Genomic DNA, 6,000 nt, shown 5'->3' with positions numbered 1-6,000 from the left:
TATGATGATGATACAAGAACAGTTTTAGAAAAACAAACACAAATTAAAGACAGAGACTTTTGTAAGGTCACACAGTGTATATGTATTGGCGTATAATACTGAATATAATCATAATAGGTATCATTTCATTTGAAAAATATAATAAACTCTCTTAAAATATCTATATATATATATATATATATATTAAAATTTACACTGTACAGTGTTATACTGTTTCACAGACTAAAAACTTCAGGTTCAGGAAAACAACAAACAATGAATATTCACATGAAGACATCGCTAATCTTTACATGTGTCATATATCTGAAGGTAGGTTAATATTAACAACAATATTGTTTTTTCTCCATACAAAGGTATAAATCAGTTTACTCCCTGTGATGACGTGGTTCGACATTCACAAACTTCATTGGATTGGCCCTAAACTTTGCTGAGTTTAAGACAGATTAAAGAGGCAATTTCAGCGACTTTTGAATTATCTTTAAGATCTACATGTCACTAGCAAGCTGGTTATATTGTTTGTCTATATTAGTTTATCTTTAGAATTGTACAATTCGACCAAAGGACATCCTCCAAACTACATGTACTTAAGTATCTGCAGCATAATTAGGCATTTAATAGTAAATCTAATGTCTATTACACACACAAACTGGTGAGCATTTTTTTTTACTTAGCACTCTACGAGCATACTAGGCAGCATTAATCAGCTGCATGGCGGGTTTAGGGGCATCAGATTTTAATGATCCCTGTTCCTGGTCTTTATTTCAGGGGCTCTACCATTGTAATGTAACTGACTACACTTACTAACTGTCAAACAGATTGTGGTTTGTTTTATATAGTATAAAAGTTTTTGACAAGTTCCAGAATTTTTTTCTTGTGATTTAATAATTTGAAATTTTGAAATGTCAAAAACTGTTGAAAAGTAATTAAAAAACAATACTCATTATAACTGGGAAAGAAAATTTAGATTTACCAAAATGCTTTTAAGTTGTGGATGGTTTTGCTGAGTTGCTTGGCTCCACTCTAGTTTCACAGTGCCTGGCAGCAGCATTACACCCATTTGTCCAGCATCTCCATTTTTTTGTGTTTTTGTGGTATAGTGGGAGCAGCTGGCATAGGCTGAGCCGGTGTAACGCTGCTGCCAGGCACCAGGAACCAGAGAGAAGCCGCGCCAAACAGCGAGACCATCCACAACTCTCAGCAATGCAGGGCTAAACAAAAGGAAATAAAATCAATTAACATCAGCCAAAATGTGACAAAAATGTGGAAAATAAAATCAATTAAAATTATCAGCCAAAATGTAATGAAAATTAATTGTAGAAAAAAAGGTTTCAAAATATTTCTTAACAATTCTAATGACCAAAATCTAATAAAAAACCTGTTTGACACAAAGAGTAGACTTTGTTGTTACTTACACTGTAGTCCCTGTTCAGATGCCTTCCACCAATTGATATCAGCCGCTCAGCCATTTCTATTTTCTTTCCAAATTTCACCAGTTTTTTGAGGTGTAAATTATTATAGTGGTCATCATGACCATATCTGCTCCTTTAGGAGGTTTCTCATTATATTATTACAGATTACTTCATTAATCCCCAATACAGAAATAGCATGTGAATGAAATGATGAAATCATTGTGACAACTATATCTGCGCTGATTTGGGTCCAATTACTTTAGCAGGATCCTAAATCCTGATCATCGGTTGTTACACATAATGACAAACTGGATATTACATAAAATGTATTACATACATTGTACATACATAGTACATCCGGTTAACATACAATCATACATAACGATCACATGTGCACATGTCAACATTACTACATAACATAACACTCAGTGACCTAGTTTTTTTCTTAACCTAACCCCCGTCGATGTACTGAACCACCTTGAGGTCGCGGTCAGAGGTCACGGTGAAGGTGGTGGTCTGACCCCTGACCGCGACCGTGGAGGTGTATGTGATTCCTGCCGGGAGTGCCGTCTCGGTCTGGTAGAGGCCGGCGTCGATTGCGAATGGCGGACCATCTGCCGGGTATACCCTGAGTACCGGCCGCGGGATGGGTGTGGCGGGGTCGACTGGTTGGTTGACGGGTCCATCGGTGGAGTTGGGAGATCTGAGGAGAGACAGGAGAGAAAAACAGGTCTGATGTAACTTAAATGGGTTGTAACAAGGTTTTTTCTTGCTAAAAATAGTAAAGGGGGATCTCACTGCAGTTGTGGTACGTTGGTGTTGTCGGTGCGGCCAAGAGATTTGAAAGAGTGATCTGATCAATGTAAAAATTGTAATTGAGACTAAATTTTCACACTCTGTGCATTTTGTCTTCTTAGTCATTACTTGTCTTCATTCTGGAAGCCAAGCCAAGACGAAAAGGTGAGTCATACTTGCACATATTGCATGATTTTAACTGTGATGTCAAGGGTAACATAAATTCAGAATGCAGCAATGCCATCAAATTGAATGTACTGCAGTCCAGTGAGGTGCCCCCTAACTACCAAATGACACGGAGATAACTTAAAGGAAATCATTTGACTTACGTAGTGTGATTTTTAACAAAGTGAGAAACAGGATTTATGTACAAGTTGCTCCCAAAGCAAAGCAAAGAGCTCCCAGGACACCCTGATCACAAAATCACAAACAATTCTCACCTGCTGTTGGCATTCTTCAGCAACTGTTCAGACAGCCTACAGGGAAACAAACCAGTTGTTAGGTAGTCATAATCAGGCCACTTCTAGGAGGATGACACAAAAGTTAACACACATTCAAGTTTTTCCTGAGGAAGAGTCTACTAAAAAGTAGGGTATTAAAAAACAACCCGTTGCTAGTTACAGCAAGGAGGTTGAAAAGAGTTCCTTAGTTACAGTCATATTCAAGCCACTTCTAGGAGGATGACATGAAACTTAACACACAAGTATTTTCTCAGGGAAGACAACTAGAGTTGGACCTTAAGTGTGCTGAAGATAAAGGAGGATATTTTTAAGGTTAATGTTACAATAAGAACTGATCTTCATTATTTCTTTAAGTTGACATAATTCTATCATTATCAACTTGTATACAAAGTTTATTTAAGCCTCAAATACAAGCATAATTTCACATTCATTCTGTCTTGAAATGATGGGAACAACATGATAAAATGCTTGCTGCATGTTTCAGAAGTGTTGCCTCACCTTTTCACCTGCTCCAGTCGTACCTGCATCTCTTCCTTGCTGTTCTTCATTCTATAAGAAATGGGCAAATGAGCCTAATCTATGATGAGCCTCTGTGCAAGTGTCCCTTGAAGATATGAAGTTTCAAGAACATCCAAAAAATAAGGAAATAAAAGAACAGAATTTACAAACCTGGTCAGCTCTGTTTTCAGTGCCTCGAGTTTACTGTAAATAATTAAAACACAATTAGTTTGATTGAGTGCATGGAAAGTGATCATAGCCGTACCATAGCAGTACTGGCAGGTAAGTGGCTTTAATTTCTTTTGGTATTTCAGTTACTACAGTCCTGTCCTTGGTGCTGAGACATAACAGAGGTTTGAGCTGAATTCCAAACTGACAGACATTTACCTCAGAGCGGCCTCCTGTTCTGCTGAACTCATCACCTCGTTTTCCTCACATCTGTAAAAATAAAACGGGTTACTAGTACATGGCCTGAGAGGAATCCCCGGATCCATGGCATGAGGGTAAAGAAAAAAGTTAAAGGAACAGATCACCCCATAGCTAATTTTAAAGCTGTAGTGGCAGTGAGGAGAGGGTTGGGCTCTGTCCTAAGGACACAGTATTGGGGGGGCAGAGCCCAAATCTTTCCTCCGCAACCATCTGGTACCCATTTTTACACCTGGGTGGAGGAAAGTCAAGTGAAGTGCCTTTACCATTAGAGCACAAGATCGGTAGTATGACAGAATTTGAACCCAGGACCTCTGTCTTCTGGGCCATTAACACCATGCAGCTATGCCACATGATGCCACAACAAGGGAAGAAACTTTATTCTGCTGACTAGCATCAATCAGAACTGGTCATATTTGATGCAGTAGTAGGACACAACCCATAGCACACTATCAGTACTGAGGCTGTAATTAGACAAGTACTGATCGCACACAGGAGACATACAGTTTACAAGGATGCTGTGGACTGTACCATTAGCAACTTGGCTGATTTGTTCATCACTGATGTGTGAGTTCTATATAACTAAAGGGACTTACCTGCAGGGGACCCAGAACCCCCCGGACTCTAAGATAGCAAGTTGTGACTTCAGTGTCTCCACCTCTAGTGTTCGCCTCGCAAGACTGTAGAAGGGCAGTGCAAAGGAAGGAGTTTCTTTAGTTACTTATACATGTAATCTTCTTAGTTATCACACCTACTGCACCTTCTTCTCAGCTGCATGCATCTATAGCATGTAATCAACCAATATTATTCTTAATGTTGATTACGAACAAAATAAATGCATGATTCCTTGCATAAAAAGTTCTACTTCGTTTTTCTTATTCTTATCTGATATCATTCAGGTTATAAAACTTATTAATATCTATAAGACTTCTTAATATCCTATAAATAGAGCCATTTAGATGGTATTCATTTGTAAATGTGCACAATATCAGCTGTGCTGCTTATCAAATTGTACCAATCCTGATTAACAAGATGTAACAAGTTCTGATTGGCAGTTGAATATTTGCTAAAAGATGAGGTCTAAAAACCAAAGAACACAAATTGGTGTGGCCTAAAATATCAAAAATATCAATTTGCATTGTACACTGACACCGCTTGTCTGTAGAGGAACCTTTGAGAGTCTGGAGGACGTTTCTTACCTTCTGTTGGCCTCCTCTAGCTCCTCAAGGAGGCTGCAGGGGAGAGAAGAAACTGGGTAAGATCACCTGACAGTGTATGCAGCTCGTAAGGGAGACTCAATAATATGGAGAAAAGATATTCTTGAGAATTTTAAGGTAGAAGTAGAGCTCATGTTACAGTAATAAAAGTAGGTTTTAGGAAAGATGAAGTACAAGATTGGAGTCTGAGTCAAGAGAGGGCTTCTCCTTAGGCAAGTGGTTCCTTGATCATGCATAAGTCACAGAGTGGGTGAGTGATGAAGTGAGTGAGTGAGTGTCATGTGTCTGAGTGATTGAGTGAGTTGTTGATAGTGAATGAGTGAGCAAGACAGTGAGTGTGAGTGACAGTGAGTAAGTGAGTGAATGTGTCTGAGTGATTGAGTGAATGATTGATTGAGTGAAAAGTACTGGCTCATAGAGAAAAGCCTATGTTAAATTTCTGCAGCTGGTGTCCCTTAATATGTTCTGAACAAATTACCAAATTAAGTCTAATTATTCTACAGCTGAAAAAAATCCATGATCATGTTTGTAGAATTTCTTTTTTTTTTCTTACAGATAAAGGGAAATCCAAAACTTCATCATGGTAGGTCTGCTGCACTGTTAAAATAACCTGTAGTTTCTGAACTTTTACCAAAGGACAGGTCCTGGAATACTTACACTTGTCTGTCCTGCACTGCCTCAGCCAGGTTTCTGTAATGATTGAGAATGACAAATTGTGGCTGCACTGAAAATGTTCCTGACATGACAGTGCAGGCTGGGTTAGTTTACAGGTGGAACTATACAGGATGTTATATGATGTTACTTAAGAAATGGGCGAGTTCTGTCAGCATATGGACTACAAGAGTGTGAAGATAGGTCCAGGAGCTATAAATTTACAAACTTGGTTTGAAAAGCTTAAGCTCATAAACAATAATCATTATAGTAATGTGGTGATTGAATTGTTACACATCATAAACACTGTCAATGACTAACAACTATGTAACAAACATGCACAATGTGCTATAGTATCAAATCAATAGTACTTAAAAGGAACATTTTAGAATCCAAGCATATGTATGATGTTGTTATCCACAAATAACTTACTGATCAACTAGGATTTATTGTAAGAGTTATATTATCAACTTATAACATTAACTTTAATTCAAGAAGTTCTTGTTGGCTGTTTTACCTTTTGAGCTTGATATGACCATCTTC

At 38.1% G+C, this 6,000-nt stretch overlaps 1 protein-coding gene across 1 annotated transcript in view; it reads right to left on the bottom strand.

Moving 5' to 3' along the window:
* Positions 1 to 6,000, bottom strand: part of LOC118416396 (putative uncharacterized protein DDB_G0271606) — a 131,415-nt gene that overhangs the window by 111,339 nt on the left and 14,076 nt on the right. The window lies entirely within an intron of this gene.

The sequence above is a fragment of the Branchiostoma floridae genome, chromosome 5 (assembly GCF_000003815.2).
Source record: "Branchiostoma floridae strain S238N-H82 chromosome 5, Bfl_VNyyK, whole genome shotgun sequence".
NCBI lineage: Eukaryota > Metazoa > Chordata > Leptocardii > Amphioxiformes > Branchiostomatidae > Branchiostoma > Branchiostoma floridae.
This window is presented reverse-complemented; position numbering and strand designations above follow the sequence as displayed.